The sequence below is a fragment of the Kogia breviceps genome, chromosome 3, assembly GCF_026419965.1.
Source record: "Kogia breviceps isolate mKogBre1 chromosome 3, mKogBre1 haplotype 1, whole genome shotgun sequence".
NCBI lineage: Eukaryota > Metazoa > Chordata > Mammalia > Artiodactyla > Physeteridae > Kogia > Kogia breviceps.
In genome coordinates this window covers 149671651-149696630 of record NC_081312.1, presented here as the reverse complement: position 1 = coordinate 149696630, position 24980 = coordinate 149671651, and the positions used below count along the sequence as shown (strand labels likewise).

Here is a 24980-nt window from a genome sequence, read left to right as displayed (position 1 = left end):
TCTTCCTTCTTCCTGATACCTTTTTCTGGATCTTTCCCTAGTTGGCCACTTTTCATCATTTCAGCCTCAGTTCAAAGGTCCCTTCCCTGACCACCCTGTTCCCTCACCCCTACCCAGTGCCTCCCTATCACGTCACCCTATTATTGTTTATTTATATCATTATCATTGTTAGAAATTATTGCCATTTTCTGTTTGTTTGCTTATTGTCTGTTTCCCCTCCTAGAATGTACACTCCATGAGGGCAGGGACTTTTGTCTGCTTCGCTTACTACTCTACACACTTCAGGTGCCTGGAACAGTGCCTGTCACATAGCAGGTGTTCAACAAATATTTGCTGAATAAATGAATGAATGGTGCTTCATGAACGGGTAATGTTCTTTCTGGATTAAGCTCTGGAATGGAAGGAGTGTTAAGCTTTAGACTGATCATAACTGTTGCAAGTGATTTCAAAGCATTCTTGCCTCCTCAGTCCTGGAATATGTTAGAAGCTCTAGGAGGAAGGGTAACTCCAAATGCGGCTGACAGGGGTAGCCTAGAGCATGCCACGGCCCCTGGAAAGATTCATCCACCCTCCTCTCCTGTTAAGAGAGGACCAGGAATGGTCAGGATAGGCCCAGGGACCAGCAAGCAGGGAGTGGTGGGTGACCCAGGAGATAGCATCCAGGGACAAAACAGAACTCAGAGTCATGCTGGCAGCCTGATGAAGCCTGCTCTTCTAAGGTGCTGGGAGTCAGCAAAGTGCAGAGCTGGGAAGGAAGGCCAGCCATGATGGAACTTCCTAGGGTGGGAAGGAAGCAGCCAAACCTGGCCCCGAAGCCTATGACTGGACCAGGGTGGGCCCCAGAGGGAAGAATTCAGCTCAACACCACCAACCTTTCCCCATTATTCCCACCTCTCCACACTCCCAATTGCAATTTCCTTGTAAAACCAGTTTAAAGTGCAGAGTGGTACATGGCAAGATTAATGGCTCCTGATTCACTCACCCAGGGACACTGAGCTTTTGCCCTGCTCTCTTTGTGGAAAAAACCCTGGTACTTGGGACATGCCCCTTCCTGTTCTCAGCCTTCCGTTCCAGCCCGGGCACTTTGGAGGTTTTCTCTGCATTAATTTCAGACGTTGTGTAAATATCAGACCTGGGAGTTTGGAAAAGAGTATCCTTCAGCCCAAACTTTCCATCAGGCACAAGCACCTTTCTTGGGGCAGGAATCTTGGGCCAAGAACTGAGTTCCCTCGACTTGGCGCTGGCCACCAACCTGGCAGGACAGAGTGCTCCTTCCTGCAGGAGTTTGGGAAGGGGCTAGGGGACCCAGCATGACTCCTTGGTGGCCTCTCTGGGTGGAAACTGAGCCCAGGTTTCAAAAATGATCTTCAGTAAAGGTTTCTAGAAGCCAAGGGTCCTTGCCAGAAAGGGCCACCAGGCATTTGGGGTTACAGCCAAATTCCTGAACAAAGCAGAGGGCCAGGTGCCTGAGATGCAGCTGAAAGGAAACAAGGGGCAACTAGCCCACCCCCTTCAACTCTAGGGGCTGATGCATGTTCTTGGAGTTCAGTCCTGGGGTCTAGTCATTTGGAACCAAACCTCATTCTTTGGACTCTAGTTTGCACGCCCTGATTCCAGGACTGGGAAGACTTCGTAGAGAACATCCACTTAGCTCCTTTTGGGTCATGTTTCTCTTTGAGAGCCAAAGGGAGCTGTGGGCCTGGCTCCCAGAAGGTAATCTCTAAGCCCTTATTTAGCTGGGGGCTTTGGGCCATGCTGGATAGTCTATGCTAACAGTGTGATTTACGGTGGGGGTCTTGGGTCATGTGATATCAACTTGACCTCTGGAGGGGCTGGAGACTAAGGTCAGCCATGTGGGTGGTCAGCCATGTCTATATGACCAACCTCCAGTGAAAACCCTGGACAGCCAGGCTCAAGTGATCTTTCCTGGCTGTCAACACTCTGTGCATGCTGTAACCCACTGTTGCTGGGAGAAGTAAGCATTGTCCACATAATGCCCTGGGTGAGCACATCTGGATGCTCATGCCTGGTCTCTCTGGGACCCTGTGCTGCGTGCCTCTTCCCTTTTCTAATTTTGACCTGTATTCGTCTGCTGTAATAAACCGTAACTTGTGAGCACAGCAGCTTTGCTGAGCTCTTTGAGTCCTTCCAGTGAATTACTGGACCAGGAGGAGGTCTTGGAGACCTCCTGAAACTGCACCTTTCTGCTCCATCAGGTTAGTTTGTCCTGCCCAGGGTGGTTCAGTGTGGGTTGAGTAGACAGTGGACAAGCCCTCTTCTTCCCACAGCCGTCCTTCAGTGACACTGCTTTCCCTTCTTGGCGCATGTGCTCTGAAGAGCTGAGCATTCTTTTTTTGGCCCTCATGTGGAAGGAATAATTGCCTTTCATCTGGAAAAGTTCCAAGGACTTCTTGGCCCTCATCCCTCTCTCGTTTCCTCTGTCAAACACCCACCATGTGGAAAACTCTGCAGCAGGTGATGAGGAGGATTTAAGGAAGGACCAGTGTGAATCCCGCCCTGGGCTCACCGTGGGAGATGGGAGATAAGACGTGGGAATAAATCCTACAATACAAGAGGGGAGCCTCTCTCAATGAGAGGGCTCCAGAAGCTACGATATAGAAATCACTCCTGTTGGGAGGACCTGAGAGAGCTTTGAAGAAGAGGTGGCTTTTGAGCTGAGCCTTGAACGATGAGGACACTCTGGGCATGTGGAGGTAGGGAGAGGGCATTCTAGGAGGAAGGGACCACATGAACAAAGGCATGGCGAAAGGAGTGGATCCAACTGGTGGAGGATCAAATAAAGTTAGAAACAAAGCTGGGCAAGATTCTGAGGAGCCTCCATGATTGGGCTAATGAGTTTGGCTTTATTCTGTAGGTGCTGGGGGGCTCTCGGGGGTTTGGGGAATGACCCGATCTAAGGTGTGTGTCAGGAGGAACTCACAGCCCCCACTACCTCTGCTGGCTGATCCTTGCTCTGTGAAGTTCCCATGGAACTTGAAGTTCACCTCCTCCATTACAGCAGGCGCACATGCTCCTAGAGCATTTGTCTGCCTCTGTAGGGAGATTTCACCCACTGGGGTGTACACTGGGCTTGCCCATCCTTGGGTCTCCCTCACCCACGAGCACCTACCATAACTACTTCCTCTAAAAATGGTTGTCTGGTGAAGGTCGAGCCCAGGCCGGGCATGGTGCGCAGCAGCAGCGTGAACTGACAAATCATGTCATTCAAGGCTCACAGTCGTCCTGGGAGGGGCACCGTTACTAGCCCCATTTTTAGAAAGGAGGATACCGAGGCTCAGCGTGCGTAAATGACTTACCGTAAATCCCACAGCCAAGGAGTGGCCGAGCCAGAATTCAAACCCAGATTAGTCTGACTCCAAAACCAGTGCTCCTAACCAATTCTCTGCTTCCCGTGCCCGTGCCAGGGATGGGGGCAGGTGCTGAGGATGCAGCCTGTCACGGGTTTGTTCTTGTCACCCAAAGACGTTTGACAATCTGTGGCCTCAGCTTAAAAGCACGATTCAAAGAACGGACATTGGTTGTGTGCCTCCTACACGGGGAGGCTTCGCATTTTGACTCGAAGCACCGAGGCACCTCGGTGCTGTAGAATAAGACCCCACGAGGCAGAGAGCTTGCTCTCTGAGCCCCTCACAGACCTCTCTGACTCTTGACTTGTTCGAGAATAGTCGGCGAAGAAGTGCAAACATCGACATGAGATGATGTTGCCCCCACCCTGTTCCCGTTTCCTCCCTTTCCAGCTGTCCCTGGTGTGTCCCCAGTTCTCTGCCAGCTGTTCCTGGCTGTGCGACTGTGCCCTGCAAGGCTGTCAGGATTATGGTGCCCAGCAGCCTCCCGACAGGATGCCAGAGCAGTGAGCTCCATGAAAGCGCCTTCTAGGGATTCACGCCACCTGCTGCCTCCCAGCTCCTCCCACTCAGGCTTTCTTCAACGACATCGTCCTCACAAGACAGCTACCTTTCCCTTTTTAACAAACTGATCTCCTTCTTAAAAAAGCTGTGATAAAATACACATAATATTTACCATCTTAACTATTTTCAAGTTCATATATTTTACAGTTCAGTGGCATTAAGTGCATTCACATCGTTTCTTAACCATCACCACTATCTATCTTTAGAACACTTTTCATCTTGCAAACTGAAATTCTGTACCCATTAAACAGTAACTCCCATTTTCCCCCCTCCCCTCTCGCCCAGCCCCTGGCAACCACCATTCTACTTTCTGTCTCTATGAACTGGACTACTGTCTTTCCTTTTGAGGAGGCAAATCTATATCTGTAACCGGAAACATATCTAGAGATCTTTGCATGCTATTTCTATTGGACAGGTTCTATGTTTTTCTGGACTGTTTTGTATATCCAAGGAGGCCTTCACACACTCAGGGCTCTCCCGGGTACTACCTGGCCTCCAGCATCCTGGAACGCCTTCACATACCCCAGAGAGGAGCTGCGTCTTCATGGGGTTGGGCTCTAAAGCCACACACAAGATGGAAACCGGGTACGATCAAAACTCGCCTTGAAAATCTCTTAGGAAGGTGTCATGGCAGAGCCCCCCACATTCTCTCCTAAAGAGTTGAACACAATCATCTTTCTTCCATTACTGGGTGGGACTGTTGTTTGTTTATCTGAGCAGCAGATGAATTGCTTGTTAGGAGGGCCATGTTGTATGAGAAATACATGTCATGAAACACGAGATACACGTGTGGTGCCTCAAAATGCTCTCACTCTGAGAGGAACGAGGGAACAGAGGCCAATTCTGGGAGCAGCAAATTTGAGCCCCTTGTCTCTGGCTCACTGGGAACACAGACCCATCTGCGGAATGCCTGCAGAGTTTCTTATTAAAGCATGCTCTCTCCTAGTGACCGCCACTGCGCTGTAGCTGAGCCTCCAACCCAGGAAAGCCTGATGCCAATTTCCCTTGATGGAAAAATTCACTCACAGCTGTACAATCAGCTGGACAAGGGCAAGGAACTAGGGCTCTCTGCATCACATGACGAGCAGACATCACTTTCTCCGACATAGCCTGTGGGCTTTCCGGAAAGTCAGGGAAAACTTTTAATTTCTCCTTTTGTATTCCCTACTGTGTCCAATAGAGAGCCTGGCATGTAGAATAGTCCAATTATGGAAAACTGCTTACTGACTTGGAAACATGTTCACCCTGTATCATAAAGCTCAAAAAGCAAGTTGCAAAATAATATGTAGAATGCAATTCCATTCTGTTCCTGCATATACCTATTCACAGAAAAAAGACCAGAAAAATCTGGTCATTGTTGGGAGGAGAGTTTATAGTAGATTTTAATTTTTTCCATTTTGAGCATTTTTATTTCCTAAACTTTCTATGCTATTCTTTATTATTTTTTAAAAGAAAAATGTTTCTAAAAATAAAATGAAATTTTATATCCTTTAAACAAGTCTACATTCAAGACAATCGCACTAGAAAATAAGCTCCAGTCCTGCCAGGCTGTTAGGAGAACTGGAGTTTGTGGGTCAAAGCCAACGGACTCCCCAGTGACCAAGGTGACAGCCAATTAGGGTTGGTGTGGGGAGGTGGGGAGGAGTGTCTCAGGGAAAAAGGGAGGAGGGAAACAGTTCTCTATGTGTTAGAAGTCTTGGAAACCTTCTGGGAAACAGAATTTTCTTCTGTCACAGTGAGTGTTCAACAGACTCTGGGCCCAAGGTCTTTCCAGCTCATGGCTCCCTCTCCTGAAGGTGGCCCTGACTCTGAGACAAGGAATCCCCATGAAGTTCAAGGGCATGGTGTGCAGGAATAAACAGGGCTTTACACCCCACCCCCCTGAAGGACAGGCCCCAGACTGGGTAACAAGCCCTCGTGCTTCTCTTTCTTATGCTAGATGTCAGGGTCTGGTCTGGGAAATTCATCTTCTCTCGGGGCATAGTGCACGGAATAGCCAGGAAAGCATGAACTTTATAATCAGATAGTCATGAGTGCAAGTCCTGGCCCTACCACTTACCAGCTTTGCCTCAGTTTCACTATCTATAAAATAGGGATAATTAGACCTACTTCATAGAGCTTCCTGCTGACTCGGCATGAAGTGTGTATACATGGGGAGTTTGGTTCAGGTCATGGGAGGGCATTTATATCCTTTGTACTCAACTTGCCCAGTCTCTGGTTAGCTTACACGCACTGACCTATTGGAAGATATATCATTTATTTAATCTGCCTTCCCTGAAAGAGCTTCCTTTATATCTTACAAATGAAGCATAGATCTAAAATATAACAGCAAGTCCATAAAGGATGCCATAGGCTGAATTTTGTCTCTCCCCCACCCCAAAAGATATGTTGAAGCTCTAACCCCCAGTACCTGTGAATGTGACCTTATCTGGAAATAGAATCTTTGCAGATATAATCACGTTAAGATGAGGTCATTACAATGGTACAGTAGGCTTGCTGCAGTTTCCAGGTGTGTCGGGAGACTTGTGCTAGCTTCAAGGTGGCAGGGAACATAAGGCTCTTGCTGCATCCCTCAGGTCCCTTCCTGCTCCAAGCTTGTATGACTACCTTAAGAGCATAAGTGGGCAGGAAAGCAGCTGAGGACCTTCAGTTTGGGCAAGAGAAGGCAGTCACATGATCATCCAGCCCACTGCTACAAAACGTCAGGTTCTGAGACACCAGGAATGGGCCTGGGGATATTCACTATGAACAGCTTCGAGAGTGTTTCGAGAGCACTTGCTCTGTGCTACGTACCTTGGTTTAGCTATGTTATCTTGCTTTATCCTCCCAATAAACTTATGAGGGGAGAGTCATTATACCCAATTTGCAGGTAAGGAAACTGAGGCATGCAAGACTAATCAACTCTGGCAAGGTCATACTGCTGGCGAATTGGCCAAACTGGGCCTGGAGCCCTTTGACTTGACTCCACCCCTGGAAGACAGTGGCCTGATGGATTTCTTGGTGAGTCCAAGTGCTAGATATCATCAGGGAGGGAACTAGGAATAAAGTGTAGATGACAATACGCTGGACTCTCCACCACAAAAGGAAGACAAGGTGGAGCTGGAGTTCAAGGAAGGCCCAGAGTGGGCGGGGCCTGAGAGGACAGGTACAGAGCTGGGCGGGGGTCATGTTGCTCAGTGTGGACAGTGAAGGCGCAGAAGAGCTGCCCACTGAGGTCTTCAGAATCATGAAGACGCTGAGCTCTGAGGCCAAGGAAACCTCGTCTTGTTCTCTATCCTCTCCCCGGTGCCTGGCCTACCTCCTACCATGTCGTGGGTAGTGCTGGGACCCTGCAGCTTGAAAGATGTACAGGAAATGAGATGAAAGACAGCCCATGGCCCATGTTGGGTGGCCCAATGATAGCATTTGAAGCTCCAAAGGTGTTAGAACCTAAAAATGTATATTTATTTCTAGAAGCAGCTGCTCCCCAAGACATTCGAGTCATCATGAACTGCTAAGGAAAGCTTGGAAGGGGAGTGGCCATTCCTCTCTCAGCTGGGTCACACTGATGGCAGAACATCAACTGGCCCAGGTGACTATGCAGAGTCCCTGGGCTCTGGCCAGGGTGGGATGGGGCTACTAAGGTGGCTGGGCCAGTGGGGACTGTTCTTAGACAGCCGCCATGTTCCGGAGATAGAGCACTGAGAGCTGGGAGACTGGGCCCTAGATCCAGCTCTGACAGCCACACCTCTAGCCAGGACATACTCTTTTCTAGGTCCCAGCTTCCATATCTATGACAAGAGAAAGATGCACCACACGATGGCTTTCAAAAGACACAAAATCAGAGTTGTTCTCATAGAACCTGACACAGACCCTCACAATCACTGCCCATCTCAACTCACTTTTGTGGCCCCTGAGGGGTGTCAGAGATACCCGCCCCCCATGCCAACTCCCTGTGGAGCATGGTTTGAAAAGCACTGGATTGAGGTCACTCAGCAGACTTTTACTGAGCACCTACTGCATGCTAAGCATTTTCTTGGTGTTGGAGATAGAAGACGATCAAGACAGACAGGGCTCCTGTCCCATGCAGCTTTTGTACTTGGAGGGGCTGGGAACAGGGCAGACAACCACCAAGGAAAACAACCAAGCAGCAACTTTTAGATAGTGATAAGCTACAGAGAAAATGCAACAAAGGATTGCTGGGGCATTGGGGTGGAGGTGTTCATCTTCTTGAAATTGGGTGGCCAACTTAAAGGCTTTACCGAGGAGGTGACATTTGGACCTGAATGACCAGAATGAACCAGCCATGCAAAGTGATGTGGGAAGGGCATCCAGGCAGGGGAGACCATGCGAGCAAAGGCCCTGAGGTGGGAACGAAGTGGGAGGCCAGTGGCTGGAGGGTGATGGGTGAGGGGAGAGTGAATCGTGGATGCTGAGATGGTGGGGAGACAGCTCCTGAGGGCGTTGGGCCGAAGAAGGGGATTGGGCTTTATTCTTAGTGTGAGAGGACCACATCTCTACGGCCTTCTAAGAGCCTCTGCAATCCCCAGGGGGCTGAGGCGGGTGTGATTGCTGCCTGCATCTAAGGGTAGGTCATCCCACAGGGTACCTGCAGTGACTGAGGAGTAGTCCAGACTAGTTGCCAGTTTCCAGCCATCGAAGTTGCCTGAGCCTTATCTGGTGTATATAAGAGTCTTGCTGACCCCCGTGGGTAAAGCCCGGGTGCACCCAGGCACAGAGAGGGCAGAGAGAGCTCCTGAGAGACGAGCGATGGAGGCCAAGGCTCTGAGTCAGTGCTAGGAGCTTCCTTGACTAACAAAGCCACTCCGCCCCCCAACCTGGCTACATAGCAGTCCTCTCCCTCAGGGATGGGTTTGAAGACAAGCTAAGCAATCAGGTTCCCTCACACCAGGGGGACCCTGTCTCTTAAAACATCACCAAAGCAAGTTACAGCAGAAGCCACTGCAGGCTGGGCTTAGGAAGCAAGTAGGAATCCCAGAATGAGGCTGCCCTAAGGGGAATTAAGGGCTGAGGAAAGGGCTGAAGAAGCCCCCTGGCTGGGCTGTGTGGGCCTGGGTGGGGGTGATGCCCACCGATGGAGTGGTGAGGACAGGGGACAGAGACAGGTAGGTAGACAGGGCACCTCTTTGCTCAGCTCTGGGGCTGCCATTCCCCCCCCGGGGATGCTACTCACTGAGACTCCTGGGAGACTGGTGCCCCCTGGACTCGGACAGCCAGTAGAGCACACAGGGTTAGGCCTGCAGCCGATGGGGTAGGAGGGGTGTGTGTGGAGCCGGCAGGGCAGTCAGATCTGGAGAGAGAAAGTTTTCAGAGGCAGGACTCAGCCAAGGAGCCAGGGCCCCACCCTCCAGAAAACCACACTGAATGTTCTACCTCTCTCCCCATTTTTCTTTTAAATCCAGGGAAAAAAAGGAACTGAAATGAGCTTCCAACATGACCAACCTTTAAAAGGAAGGTAGCAGGTAGGAGGTGGAAAAGGAGAGGTTGGGTCCAGCCTTGCCCTGGGGGTGGAGAGGGCTTGTTGGGTCAGTGACTGCGTTTGAAGTTTAGGGTTTTAAGCTCTACTTGGTGGGGTCTCCCTTGTCCTGGGTTGGCCCTGGGGCCCTGGTGCAGCAGCCTCATTCCTGCTGCAGCATCAAACCTGGCTGACTGCCTAGATCAGCATCTCTAGACTGAGTCCCTCACTCTGCTCTAGGGAAGAAGAGTTCTCTGGTCACATTCAATGTGAGGAACTTGATGGAGATTTCCAATGCCCCTTAGCATATTGAGAAGTCCTGCAAGAAACGGGCACTTTTTATTCTGTTTAACCCTTAGGGATGAGATCCTTTTTGCATGCAATGCTATTGACATCCCTGGAAGGAATGTTCTACTTTGGGGAATCCTGACCTAGCTTTTTCTGCCCCTTGGGACAAATGTACTTTAATCCAGGGTCAAGGACAATTGTATTATGGAAGAAGGGCCCCTGTCTCAGGCAGGAGAGGGGAGGCAGGCTTCCACTTTCTCACTCCCCTAAAGGACAACGGTGAGGCCAGAGGCTGTAGTTCTGTCTGCAGGGAAGGGAGGACAAGTCACCTTGAGAGGCAGGGCTAGAGGGAGGGGCTTAGAACCAAATGCAACAAGAGGAACTGTTTTGGGCTTTAAACTAGGGGTTCAGAATCAGGACTGCATTAGAATCACCTGGGGAGAGTTTGAAAAATGCAGATGACTAACCTGCCGCCCACTACCAACAACCTCTGGGGGCACATGAGGCCTGGGAAACCCTTGCTTCTCAAAAGCTCCTTAAATGTTTCTGATTCTAGGGACAGAGGTTACCTCTGGTGACAGCCTTCCAGGCCCCCTTTTCAGTGCCTTGTAAAACTGGCAAACATCTGCTACATCCCTGAGTCATCCTAAAATCCAGGTGTTCCCCTGAACCATCTGAATAAGCAGGTCAAAATGAGGGGGTTTGGTCCGGAGGAGGAAGGAGCATCCTCGATGGAGAAGGGAAGTAGTGGGGGGAAGGTCAGGGAAGATCCAGGGTTTGCTGGGGAAAATACCCCTACATATGACCCACGGTGGTGGCCAGGACAAGGAAGCCCAGGTTTCCTGAGAGAGATGGGAGTCTGGGCTCCCCGCTTGCCCTGGACATTTCTCTTCTAAAGGGTTTTCTTCCCAAAAGCAACCCTGGGGCCAGGAAGGACCCTGGAAGGACAGAGTCAGAAGGTGGCCCAAGGATGGGCAATGGGTGGTCCCAGGACAAAATGTGTCCACAGTTGGATGGGATGGCACAGTGTTTATGTGACCTAGCACCTCCTATTACTGGTTTGGATGTGACATATGATGCGGAGGGAGGAGCCTCAGAAGCCTGGTTAAAGCCTTGGCTCTGCCAAGAGCAGCCTGTGTCCTCCCAGTCCAAGGCCCTCCCCTCTCTGGGACTCAGTCTCTTCACCCGCATGATGAAGGAGCCAGGTGATTTAAATGTCTCCTTAGTCCGCCTGTGCTCTAATGCTTCATGATTCTAAGAAGGCTCAGGGAAGTTTGCTGATTTCCCAAATCCACCCATTTGGCTAGTGGCTTTCAGTTAGGCCTTAATTTGTTGTGATTTCTATTCAACGTGGTTGAGTAATAGTTCCATTTTAAAGAAAGGAAAATGGAGGTATTCAGTGACGTGCCTGCACTGAGATAAGTCTCCAGGTTCCTGATCCTGATTTGGTCCTCTATTCAGCAGCTTCCTCAGTTCTGATGTCCTATTCCTCCCTCCCTCCCCCCATGGGGATCCAGCTCTTGGGACTGTCACAGCTCAATGGCTGTATCTGCAGTTCCCTCTAGAGGGCGCTGCTGCCTAGTGTGGTAACCTGACCCTAGCAGACACTGGGAACCAGAGGTCCTGGCTTCTGGCTTTCTTGGGATAGAGTGGCAAAGTGGAGGATGCCTGTTTGGGTGTTGCTGGCACTTTCCTTGCCAAGAATTGAGAGGAATTTATAGTGCAGTGGTCCACTGGTTTGTTCATTCATTCATTCAGTCTGTCTGTGCCCAGCACTGGCTTGGGCACAATGCACACCAGATACAAAAGAGTCCTGCTTGGGCTTCACAGGCACCCCCAGAAGGCAGCTTCCTGGACAGTAATTTCTCACTGGATCTCGACCTGTGAGGGCAGGGCTTAGTATCTCCATTTTACAGATAAGGAACTTGAGGCTCAGAGAGGTGAAACAATTTCCCCACATCACACAGCCAGTCAGTGCCCAGGTCATGTGACTTCAAGTCAGTGCTCTTGCCCCTGCACACACTGGAGGATGCACACATTGGGCTTCTTGCTGAAGCTAACCGTTCTCCCATCTTCTCACCCCTTGCTGGGAGCTGTGTGTGTGAGGAGGTGCTGACCCTGCACCCCTAGAAGCAGAAGGCATTGTGGCAACCGTGTCCCAAACAGCAACCTTCTTTGACCTCATGATCATATGTCTATACCTGCTGATACTGTAACTTTCCATAGTGGGACCTTTAAAAACCTCAGGTAATCATAACAGTTGCTATTTTATTGTAGGTCTACTTTGTGTCAAGTCCTTAATTTGCCTTATCTTGAATTCTCTCAGCTGTCTCACAAGCCCAATTTCACAGGTGCAGAAACTGAGGCTCAGAGAAGATGACTTGTCTAAGTGCTCATAATTCGGATTTCAACCTGTATCTGGGCCACCAAAGTTCAAGTTCTCTCTACTTTACCTCTGTGCCCCTGGCTCTTTTTTCATTTGTTGTCTCCTTTTTATTGCCTGCCAAACTCTCCCTTCTTGCCCTCCTACCCACAGCTTACCTTCCTGCTGTTACACACAGTTGGACATGGCCTGACCCAATGACTAAATGAAGATCTGGAGCAGAGTTTCTTAATCTTGGCACCAGGGACACTTTGGGCTGTATAATTCTCTCTTGTTGAGGAGAAGGCACTGTCCTGTGCATTGTAAATGTTTAGCAGCATCCCTGGTCTCTACCCACTAGATGCCAGGAGCAGCGCTCCTCTCCCACGGTGACAACAAAATTGTCTACAGACACGACCAGATGTTCCCTGGGGGGCAAAATAGCTCCCCAGTTGAGAACCACTGCTTTATAGAAATGAGGGGTCAGGGTCAAGTTGATTATAACCTGTCTTCCCCATTAGACCATGAGTGGCTGGAGGGCAGGAAGAGTGAATTGTTTTATTCACTGCTGTGTTACCCACACCTAGTGCTGTGCCTGGCATGTGAAAAGTGCTGCTGAAAGAAGAATGAATGAATGAATGAATGAGTAGTTTCCACGGACATGGTATGTTTCAGGATGAGGGCCTGAAGGCCTAGGTTCCCTTCCAGATCCTCACTGAGCTGCAATGGGCTGGCCTGGAGCACAATACCTTTTCCTCTCTAGGCCTTGGTCCCCTTTGCCATATCATAAATAAGGGTCCTCACTGGCCCTGAAGCCCTGGACATCTGTGGTCTGGGAACTGCCATGTTCCACCTCAGAGGCCCGGAGTCCAGGGGTTGAGAAGAGGGGCCGTCTCCCAGGCCGGACACTGAGATCTGCCCAGTCTTGAGTTTCTCCTTCCTACTCTTGCTCCTCAAGTCAAATCAATTACAGAGAGACGGGAAGTCCCCCCCACCCCCGCTCCCTCCCACCCCAAGACCATATGCAGCAGAGGTGGCTCCTTTTTTGGGTGTGTGTCTTAAAAGGAAAAACATGTAACCTCAAAGGTAACCAAATATCCAAATCACGGTGCCCAGCATCACACACCCCAAATCCACCTATTCATGAGTTTAACAAAAAGCTTCTTTAGGATACACTGTAAGGCCATTGAGAGGGAGAAAAGTCACCTCTTACACGCCCAGGCCAGCCCACAGGGCCGCCCTCTCAGCACACACATACGCACACACACACTCACACACTCTCTCTCTCTCTCTCTCTCTCTCTCACACACACACACACACACACACACACACACACACACACACACACACACATACTCGGCCGCTTACAAGAAGGCTCTGAGTTTTCAAAAGTAAACTCTACCGTTTCCGTTCTTGCCCTGGATTCAACTTTTGAAAAAAGGAAACGTTTTACCGTTTTCCCTACAAATTCCGTCTCTCTGGTCCTCCCTTTGCCTCAATCCTGCTCCCTCCCCTCTACACCTACCCTTGCCCGCCCCCAGCAGCCCACCCTCTTCAGTCTCCACTCCAGCCCCCACCGTGCCCAGGGGCCCAGACTCCCTGACAGGGATGGGGCTGTTCTCTTAGGTCAGGGGAAGGACAGCAGCCTCCCCAGGGGAGATGCCACACAGACAGCCCAAACTTTGCTCCCTGGAATAGGGCTTTCTTAAGGAAGGAGGGTGGTAGTAAAGCTCCCCTCAGGACCCAAAGCATGGCTCAGAGGCAGCCTGGGGACAGCGGGGGAGGACGGCTCCTGGCTCCCATTTCAAGATGTATTCCCATCCACAGACCCCCTTTACCAGGGCAGCCCATTAGCCCTGTCCCTTCTCCTGCTCCACTTGTAAGCAGGCTTGTCCTCTTCCTTGAACTTGCCCTTCACTCCTACCTCCAGCTTCCATCCCTCGCTGCCTCTACTCCCATGATACTTAAGGGTTTTGTTCCTATAGGGGCAGCAAGGATGCCCCAGTGCCCGCCAGCTGGAGCCACGAGGCAGGAATTTCTCAGAGACAGAAATATCATCAGGATCAGAGTCTTTCAAATTCTTTTGATCACAGCCCGCAGTAAGAAATACATTATACAAATATCAAATTTGTGTCTGTGCATATACATATATATTATCAACATATATATACTTATGTAGACCTGCATAAGTATATATCAGAAAGAAAAGTTTCCAGAAGCAATACTTACCTTTATGACATGGGAGGCAATATGAGATTATTCTTTCCTATTTCATTAAACCTCCACGAAATTGGTTTCAAAACCGGCAGTTGGACCACTCCTGTTCTAGATGTTCATGTGGGAGCGGACTAAAAATGACACTCCGAACAGGGTCCTGTGGGCTTCCCCTGGCTCATCTGAGGTCTTCCTAGTATCCAACAAGAAGGGCCTTGGGGGGACCAGGTTCTAGAAGGGATCATTAAAAAAATCCACACCAAAAGTTGGACACATGGTCTTTTACTAAGACAGAACTGGGACTCCAAAGAGGCCTAGAAACCACTAGAGGAGAAGAATTCAGGTTTGTGGTACCTGCTGAGAGCCGAACAAGGCACCCACATTGGGTCTTTTAATCCTCACAAAAATCCCCAATCGGAGGTTTTCATCCCCTTTTTAGAGAAGAGGAAACTGAGTTTCCTTTGTCAAGGAAACCTTGACGAAGTCATGTAGCTAGTAGTTGGAATTGAACCTGGGTCTGCCTTGGCCGGCAGGCTGCCCACCCACATGGCTCTTTCCCACCAGCTCAGCAGGTGAGCTCTCTCTTGGACTCCCTCTCAGTCTGGGGAGTCTGACAGGCCATTCTGGGTCTGTGAGGATGGAGGGTGCCCCATCTTGGCAGGGGCAGGGTACAGGCTGCCTGGGATAGGAGTGTGCGTGTGAGAGGGTGACAGGGGCAAAATGCGTGCCTGGGTGTGAGGAAGGGCGTGGAGACAGGTGTGGCCCACACCAGACAGTGCAGGAGCTCACCCTTCAAGTGCACAGACTTCCTCCAAAGAAGTAATCATATATGTTGTTTTCCCCTCTGGATTCTTTGCTCTTGTGTTGATCAGAGGGCTTTCAACTAATAAAGGAAGAATGCCAATTTAAGTATGATTTTCACTGAAAATTCTAGGAAGGAAAAACTTCTACTTAAGATTAAAATAAGTAATAATAATAATATCGAACAGCTCTGAGTACCTATCCAGTGGCAGGTACTGTGCTAACAGCTTTGCTTGGGTCACATCACAGCTTCTGTTTATTGAGGACCCGCTATGGGCCAGCACTGAGCACAGAGCCTGGCACCTAGGTGGTGCTTAGTAGATGTCAGAGAATGAATGAATGAATATACCAGGCGTTTAGCTAGAAACTGCACAGAAATACATCTAATTTAAACACAACTTGATGTAACCTGAGGAATTCCAGCGTTTCTCTGAGAGAGATTTTCTTCCTTTTGATAATTCCTCCATCCCAAACTTCTTAAACTGGAGAGATCTTTTGTTCTGTAATTTTTTTCTTTCAGGTTAGAAGTGTCTCCCCAACCCCACACTCCCACCCCTAACAAGCCTTTGGGTTTTCTCCCCCATTGATTTTCCATTCCTGAGTAGTCTCTTCCTGGCTCAGTGACTGACAGGCCAACACGCCAACATGGATCTTCACAGAGCCTCCTAAGCCCCTTTGCCCCTTCTCCTTGGAAGCCCAGAAGACAAGGAAGAGAGAGGAGGATTTGATCCCAGACCTCCGGACCCTTCAATCAGTACTAGTGATCAACTATGGCCTCAGAAAACCTAGATTCTAGTCCAACCCCTACTCCTAAGTCACAGTGCAACCTTTAGTGAATCATCACACCTTTCTAAGTTCACTTTCACTTATCATGAGATGAGATGCGTGTGTTTCAGACTGTCAGCTACCCGCCCACCACAGCATCCAGGAACCAAAATGCCACACTAACCCAGTTCAGCTTTGCATCTTCCTTCCTTCCCTCCTGGTAGCCAGCCACCCCCGCAGAACTGGAATTTACGCATCAATCAAAATGCAGAGACCTGGGCTCCTTAGTGGTGAAACCCTAGAAAAACCCCATCAGAACCCCGCTATGACTGCAAGGAGGAGAATGATGAAGAAGTTTGGTTTGGATCCTGTCCCCCAATAGGAGATGACTCCCACCCCTACAGTTTGCTATAGCCTAGAATGTGGGTTCCACTGGCATTGACAACTGCCTACCCAACCCCAGGGGTAGGAAGTGTTCCTGCTCCACCATCACTGGCTCCTTCTGCAGAGGGATCCAGAGATGGAAAGGCAACCAACCCATGGCCATGTGTCCTTACCTCCCCTCCTCTTCCTTGAGAAATGCCCCTTCTTGGTGGCATGTTCAGGGCGCTGCTCTTGTCTCCCTTGCTGGCAGCTCAGGAGCCCTGTCCCAGGCTCTGCCAATTCCTCCTGGCTTTCCCCCACCCCTCCGGGTGCCCAGTGGCCAAGGAAGTGGGACCAAAGGGTTCTCTCAGCCTCTACTTAGGCACCTGCTGGGTATCTGACACACTGCCGTGTCATTTCGTTTATTCCTCAGCCACTCTGCTGCTGAAGAGGCCTCCTCCTTCCCTACTGACAGAGGGCAGGCCAAGGCTCAGGAAGATGAAGCAACTCCCCTAGCTCAAAAATAGCACAGCGGGCTTTGGACCCACAGTTTCCTGACTCTGGAGCTGCTACTATGTCCACTATGGCTCCTCCCAGACCTTGGGGCTTGAAAAGTGGGTCCCTTAATTCTGGGGACCAGGAGACAAGAGCCCCTCCTCACATGTCCCTTCGCCCCATTCACTCTGAGTCTGCAACGGCCAGAAAGTTTGCTCAAGTCCACTGCGGACGCAGCCGGTGGACGTCGGGGCCCTCAGCACACACCTCCCCAGGGCGTTGGGGGAGACGAGGCAGCACAGCCTCCAGCACAGAGGGGGCAGCCACAACACCGCTCCCGGCTCGCCAGGCGCCCTGGGAGAGCCTCTCTCTGGAGGGCAGGAGACGGTTACCTTGAAGAGTTGGGCTCCCTTCTCCAAGAACTTCAGTCCCATACACTTGGCGAGGCAGCGGGGTTTCCTGGGGCCAGGAGGCCCGGGTCTCGCCGCGCAGAGGGGGAGACGCTCTAGGAGGGCGCTGCGCACCTCTCCTCCTGCCGGCGTCCTGTCCGCAGGTCCCCTCGGGCGGAAGCCGCAGCGGCAGCGTCTGGGTTGCGGAGTCCCGGCCGGCCTAGGGAAGGGACACTGAAAGGCGCCCGGAGCCCCCTGGCACCCGTGTCAGAGGCCGGCCGGCGAGGGTGTTGAGAGAGAGACTTGAGCAGCGCCGCGCGCGTCCTCAGCTCTGCGAGCCCCCTCTGGAGCAGCGGGAAGGTAGGTGGGCGGGCGGGCACGGCGCGCGCTGACACATACATAGGGGCGGGCGGGGGAGGGGAAGGCCCAGGAAGGGGGCGGGAGGGGGGCGAGCGCGAAGGGAAACCCCCCCCCCCGGGGGACCCGAGGGGCGGCCGACAAGGGGAGGGGAAGGCAGAGGCGTCTGGAGCGCGCTGGTTCCCAGCTCCGGATCGGCGCGCGGCTAGGGAAGCCGCCGGGCGCGCAGGGCGCGAGACGAGCGCTCTCCGCCGCGGCGCGGCTCCGGCAGCCCCGGCGCCCGCGGGAGGACAGCGGCGCGGGAAGGGCTGGAGGGCCCGCGTCTGCAATGCGGTCGGCCGCTCCGCAGTTGGAGGGGCCCGGGAGGGCTGTACCCGCACTGGCAGCCCCTACGGGCCCGGCTCCGCAGCCGCCGCGGCCGGGCAGGGCTCCCCGGCGCCCGCGCGGGGGTCTGCAGCTGACGCCCCTCAAGATGCGATCGAGAGGGGCGTGGCCTGGCCCAGGCCACAATTCGGAAGGACCCTCCTGAAGAGCTGGCTGAAAGTTTTGGGGGATGCGGCGAGATGTCAGGGGAGTGCGGAGTGGGGCTGGAGGTGGCGGTGGGGAGGAAGTTAGGGGACAGCGGCGAGGCCTGCTGGGGGCTGGGAGCCTCAAGACCAAAGGCTGTGGGTTTTCAAAATCTAGGAGAGACCAAGGACATCTCAAATGAAGCAGGAATTCTCCAGAGACCACCCTCCTTAATTTTGTTTCCACGCAAAAGAATAAAAGAACTGACAGGTTTTGAAGACCTTCTGAGCTGGTTGCTTAATACACATTAATGTCTCATTTAATTTTCTCAAAGAGCCCAATGAGGTAAATACAAGTAAATATTACAACTAATCTCCCCTTGCAAAAAAAAAAAAAAGTGAAAACTGAGGCTCAGAGGGTAATGGAGTTACCAGTCAAGGTGGGGTTTGAATTCAAACCCAAGGTCATACTCTCTGCTGCTACACAAGCTGCTGGTTCAGCCTTAGCACTTTGGGGGACCCAGGCTGGCTGGCGGCCTTCGGGGTCCTTATGGAGGAAGCTGCTGGTTATTGACACTAAGATTTAGTGGCCTTGGTCGGTGTGGTAGAAGCCGCAAGACCCCTCACTGTGCAGGAACTGAATGGAGAAGGCCAAGAAGTGGGATCTTTGCGGGCTGCCCATTACAGAGGTAACAGACCCAGCTTTTCCTTGGTTAAAAGGAGTCAGAGTGCCTCACTTTCCCCAGTGTGAGTCCTCTGCAATTATGTGGGTATTTTACTGGCCATCTCTTCTGCGGGGCAGGACTGGCACTGGCCCAGCACATTCTCTGGAGCTGCCCCCCACCCCTTCCCTGCACAGGACAGTGAAGCCTAGGGAGGGCGTGGTGCCCACTCCACCCGCTGGTCCTGGGAGCTGGGGTTAAGGTGTTCCATTGGTTGGCGGTTCTGGCTTCACCAGTGTTCTATCTGAGTCTGTTGGCTTCTCCGAGTCAGGTCTTGAAGTTGCAGAGCACTTTGGGCACTGCTGACAGGACAGTGACCAGAGCCCCTTAGGTGGAAATAGCAACTTTCAAAGAAATGGGATGAAATCTTATTAGTTACTGGCCCTAATGTCGGGACCAGGGGAAATGACCTTTCTAGAAAAAAACAATCTTTAAAATTCCAACAGGAGGGTCATGAATTCTCAAGTCAGTATTCATTCATCAGATGCTCTTGGTGAGAACAAACCGCACCCTCATCTGTGAAATGGGGCCATATCTGACATATATCCCAGGACACGTGGGGTTAGTGAAGGACAATTCAATTCAAGGACAAATATTAATTAGGTAATCTTTGTAATGAAGGGAATGAATGTTTATTGATCATCTAGTTTGTAACGAAACTAAGAAGCATATAATAGGCACCTATTGTGTGCCAGACACTGCTTGATACCACGGCCTGGCAGGTGGCTCTCATTACCATTTTACCCACTAAGAAACTGAGACTAAGAGGCCACCTGGGTAGTGAATGAGTGCAGGTTGGCATGACTCCACACTGCCAACCTTTACAGGCTGCAGAAAACCCAGCATGATGGGAAAGCATTTGGATACTTTAAAGACCGTGTTGAGAGAATCAAAGGACATGAGTGTCTGAAAGCCCTTGGTGGCATATGGACGTTCCTGTATTCAATGCAGGCATCTACACAAGGGAACTCGTTGTGTAGTATTTCTGATCCTGGTCATCTCTCCTCTGCTCAAATACTTGGTAGCTGCCCACTGCCTTTTCCAGGCTGCCTGACCTGGTCTGCTGTCATACGCAAGTTCTAACCTCTCACTGCTCGGAGTAGTCTACAGACTAGCACAGTCAGCTGGGAGCTTGTTGGAAATGCAGACTCTCGTGCCCACCCCAGACTCAGAATCTGCATTTTAATAAGACCCCCCAGGTGTTTTCTATACCTGCTGATGTTTGAGAAGCACTGTGCTGGCATTGTTCAGCAGGTTTACTCATTACAGAACAAGAGAATCTCTGAGCTAGGAAGGGCTCTTAGAGAATGTTGAGGACAACTTTTTCTGGGTCTTCACTCAGCCTGGGACTGAGTTCTAGGGCAGGGCACTGGAGACAGCCCTCCTAGGATGCCATGGCTCCATATCCCAGTAATTATGGCTGTGCGCCACATCACCCCAAAACTTACTGGCTTAAGACTCATTTACTATCTCTCATGGTTTCTACGGGTCAGGAATCTGGGAGAAGCTCGCCCAGGCAGTTCTGGCTTGGGCTGTCTCATGGGGTTGCAGTCAGATGTCAGCTGTAGGCCCATCATCTGAAGGCTAGACCGAAGCTTGAGGATCCAGGTCAAAGGTGGCTTACCCACATGGCTGGCAAGTCATCGCTGTTTGCTATTGGCTGGTGGCTTCAGATCTTCTCCATACAGGGCCTGCTGGTGGAGCTGCCTCATGGCATGACACCTGGCTTCCACCACAGTGAGTGATACAAGAGCCCAAGGGGAAGCCACAACGCTTTTATGTCCTAGCTTTGGAAGTCACACATGGTCATGTCCACTGTAGTCTATTGGTCACATAGGGCCAACCCTGTATTAGTGTGGGAAGGGACATACCAGGGTGTGAATACCAGGCATGGGGATCGCTGAGAGGCATCTCGGAGGCTGGCTTCTACCCTCCATTAAACTGACTGTTAGAGGATGGCCAGTCTCCCAGTCCATCTAACTGTATCATCATGTTATTGTCCCTTACGTGGTGATACCGTGTAAATGCCTCACTAAGTCCAAGTGTAAGGTGTTTTCAGAATTCCTCTGAAGCATCTTTCCAATACCCCTGTATGAGTAAGGGGTCTAGCCTGCTCTCTGGGACAACACATCTGTCTCAATTTCTGCAGGACAGGCTTCATTTAGCCCAAGGGTGTTTTCATATCATCCCTCTATGTCTCTCCTCACAGCAGAATGCCCTCAGGTCCTTCAACTATCTCCCAAAGGAGTTTCCTTCTGGCTTCCTCACTCTCTGGAAACTCCTGTTTGTGGATGCCCCTCAAATGTGTAATTCCCAGCATTGGATGCCCAAGCTCAGCTGTGGACTGACCAGGGCAGAGCCAAGACAACCTTTCCCTCTCACCGTTTGGGCATTCTGCTCCTACTGGCACCACCAAAGATTGGTGAGCCTTTGAGCTTATGCTTTTGGTTGATATGGAAACTTGTGGACAGTTGAAACCATCAAGCTGTTTTCATGCTGGCCACCACGAAAGGGCTTCCTGTGTATCTCAAGCAACGAAACAGGGTTGAGGAGGGGAAGGTGCCCTGTATGTTTAAGAGCATTGGATGTGAATCCCATGTCTGGCACAGAGATCTTGGGCAAGTTTTGTAACCTCTCTGGGTCTTGGTGTTCTCATCTGAAAAATGGAACTACCTTATGGAATTGTTGTGAGAATTAGAATGAGCTAGGTTGTCAGCACCTAGCGAATGATCTGGCTCGAGGTGCGAGGTGGTTAGCTTTCTTCCCTGCTGCCCATCTTTGAAGTTTGATGTCCCTGAAGAAGTGCATTCTCTTCTGTATACTGGTTTCTGGGTTTGTAAAAGAAGCTAAAAATACTCACCTCATAGGAGTGTGGCAATGATTAATACTATATGTAATGTGTGTAGAAAACGCTGTGATCCTTTCTGGAAGCAAAGGGCCATAGAAACATGATAGAGAAAAGCCTTCTTATTGCAGAACTGGGCCAGGGAGTGGAGTCTTCTGAGAACCAGTGGAACATTTGAAAAGTGCCATTTTATTTCTTTAACACCGTGCGAATGACAAACTCAGAGGGAAATGTTCTAGTAATAAAGAGCATGGGGTACGTTAATGAAACACTTACAATGCCACACTGGACTGTGTGGAAGAATGATGTACAGTAACAGGAAAGTGCTGTGTCATTTAAGACATAGAAGTTGAAGGGCACGTTTAAGGAAACTTTCATTCCTTGAAGATTCAGTTTGATTTTTTTCCCCCGAATTCATTGCAGATTTTATTTTCAATAAACCCCGCCATTTATAAAAGAGGAAATCAGGGCAAGCAGTTTACTCGTGACTCACTTGTGTTTTTTGTTTGTTTGTTTTGTTTTGTTTTAATTTTTTGGCCGTGCTGCACGGCATGCGGGATCTTAATTTTCCCGATCAGGGATCGGACCCGTGACCCCCTGCGTGGAAGCGTGGAGTCTTAACCACTGGGCTGCCAGGGAAGTCCCTCAGTTGTGTTTTATCACCGAGAATATGCAGGGAGTGATGCCAAGTGGGGTGTTACCGTGTTGGTTTCTACCGTCATAGTCGTCATCATCATTATCATCATCGTCACCAATTACAAAAACACTTTTCAGGCAGGTCTGGGGTAAGAAGAGGTGTAGAAGGATGCTTCCCTAGGTAACTCCAGGCCCCAAAGCTCCTGAAAGCCTCCCCATCTTTTCTCTTCCCCACCCTGCATCCTACAGGGCACCTCCCACACCCGGGCCTGAGCTGGCTCTTCTCTGCTCTTCCCTTTATTCCAGCCGTGAGTCTTTGGGGACTGACCGCCCAGACCTTGTCACACTGGGCTTGATGTTTTCATTTTCTTTCACTGGTAAATTTTTCCTAGATTTTTACACATTATAGTACAGATACAAAATATGTATAAAATGAACAAATACGGTACCCCACAAACAAATGCTTGTTAGAAATGAAATATAAGAGGGACAGACAGCAACTCCATAGTTTGAAAAATGATCTGCTAAGACACAGGCATGACTTTTCCTCACAAAACTTGGTACTCATTTGATATACGGTGCTGGAGAATAGTGATCTTGACATTTTGGTTGTTTCTCTTGATCTATTTGGTTTTTTAATGTGTATTCCTTCAAGAGGAGAAAACCCAGAATATATAAGAAAACTCAGAATATGAGAAAACGTCTTATTTAGGTAGATTATCTTTTATTCTTAGCACATTTACTTGTTAGCATTTTAATCTTGAAAGAGTCATAAAAATAGGCATTACAAATGCTGGAGGGTTCTCTGACTGGTCTCAAAAATCCCAAGTTTAAAAAAATGGGATTTCAGTTTCTTCATGGGCTAGCACAGCCTCATCATCGTGGTAATATTTATTGGTTTGTTTATTTGTTATTTATAATATTTAATATTTATGATTGTGGTAAAATATAAGTAACATAAAATTCATCATTTTAACAGTTTTACGTGTTTAGTTCAGTGGTATTAAGTACATGCACATTGTTGTGCATCCATACCCACCATCCATCTCCAGAACTCTTTCATCTTCACAAACTGAAACTCTGTACCCATTAAATAGTAAACTCCCCACGCCCTCTCTCCCTCCAGTGTCTGGCAACTACCACTCCACTTTCTGTCTCTGAGTTTAACTACTCTAGGTACCTCGTATAACCGTAATCACACAGTATTAGCCCTTTATTGACAGCTTGTTCATTTAGCCTAACGTCTTTAAGGTTCATCCATGTTGTAGCAGGCGTCAGAATTTTCTTTATTTCACAGTAATGTTTACTGGGTCCTTACCATGTGCCAGGCCCTGTGCTAAGTGCTTTGTTAAACCTCACAATGATCCTGTGAGGTCTTGTTGCCTCCATTTCTCTGATGAAGAAACCGAGGACAGGGAAGTTTAGTAAGCTGCTCAAGTTCATGTAGTTGCTAAACGGTAGAACCAGGCATCTAATCCAGGCCACCTAGCTTCAGAGCTCTCATACTTAAAGAAAATGTCAATATCAGTCATTTATTGAGCACCTATGTGCTTGGTACTATGCTAGGCATTGTACCATTCCCCCCACCCCCTGCTTTCTTTCTTTTGATATGTAATTTACGTAGAATAAAGTGCATCTTAAGTATGCACTTTATTCTATGTAATTTTTTTACATCTACAAACACCATTGTAATCACAACCAAGTCAGGATGTAGAACATTTTCAGCTCTTTAGAAGGTTCCCTTGTGCGTGTTCTAGTGAGTACACCATCTCCTGTCCCCTTCTCCCCTCTGCCCCCGCCCCAGGAAGATCACTGTTCTAACCTCACTGACAGACCAGTTTTTTTTTTGTTTGTTTGTTTGTTTGTTTGTTTGTTTTGCGGTACGCGGGCCTCTCACTGCTGTGGCCTCTCCCATTGCGGAGCACAGGCTCCGGACGCGCAGGCTCAGCGGCCATGGCCATGGCTCACAGGCCCAGCCGCTCCGCGGCACGTGGGATCTTCCCGGAGCGGGGCACGAACCCGCGTCCCCTGCATCGGCAGGCGGACTCGCAACCACTGCGCCACCAGGGAAGCCCGACAGACCAGTTTTGTCTATTTTTTGCTCGATAGAAATGTGATCTTCACATGACTACTCTTTTTTGTCTGGCTTCTTTCACTCAAACCAGAGGCAAACTGGAGAGGGTGTGGCCCACCGAAAGGGACAGCCACTAGCCAGCTCCAACTAAATGTCGCCATTCAGGATTTCAGGCTCAATGTTGCTGGGTCATGTAGTAGTAGTAGTAATAGTAGTTATTATTGTTGTTTTCCTTGAGAAGCCAAATATCTAGATTTTTATGGAATATCAGATTATGATTAACTTGAAAAGTTATAGTACATGTCAAAACACTGAAGTATAAGCAAAATTCATCTATGGGTGGTTGGATAAATACTATGGTGATGGCAGTGAGAATGGACAGGAAAGGACAACTGAAAGGAAGAATCAGAGACACTGGATCTTGAGGGAGAGAGAGAGAAGCGAGAATGAAGATGGCCTCGGGACTTCCCTGGTGGTCCAGTGGTTAAGACTCCATGGGGAACTTAAAAAAAAAAAAAAGAAAAAAAAAGGAATGGCCTCAACCTTCTGAAGCCGAATGACTGGGAATGGGAAGTCCCTGTCAAGAGCCAGGCGGTCAGGAAGGACAGCTGGCTTGGGGAGAAAAGACCAGAAGTCTCCTTTGTAGCCAAGTTGGGTTTTCCGAGGTGGAGGGACATCCAGAAGGAGGTGGCCAGCAGGCAGAGAGGAATGTGGGACTGGGGCTTGGGGGAATGCTCGGCCTGAGATTCCACACGTCTGCTTTTTTTTTTTTTTTTTTT

The 24980-nt window shown here is 49.9% G+C and overlaps 1 protein-coding gene and 1 long non-coding RNA gene across 5 annotated transcripts in view; one reads left to right on the top strand and one right to left on the bottom strand.

Annotated features, from left to right (window-relative positions):
• ACAN (aggrecan) overlaps positions 1-17652 on the bottom strand; it is a 60837-nt gene extending 43185 nt beyond the window's left edge. The window contains exons 1-2 of one of the 4 annotated variants that reach the window (XM_067029869.1): positions 17065-17652; positions 9103-9219 (exon numbers count right to left, since the gene is read on the bottom strand). The gene's annotated coding sequence lies outside the window, so the exon portion shown is untranslated. Of the gene's footprint in view, positions 1-9102; positions 9220-16371; positions 16532-17064 lie in introns of those variants that run through there. The other 3 variants (XM_059056473.2, XM_067029871.1, XM_067029870.1) reach the window with 3 other exon arrangements.
• The window catches only part of LOC136793842 (uncharacterized), a 99728-nt gene continuing 91706 nt past the window's right edge, over positions 16959-24980 (top strand). Inside the window, exon 1 of the long non-coding RNA XR_010839817.1 lies at positions 16959-17421. This is a non-coding gene — a long non-coding RNA (uncharacterized lncRNA). The remainder of the gene's footprint in view (positions 17422-24980) is intronic.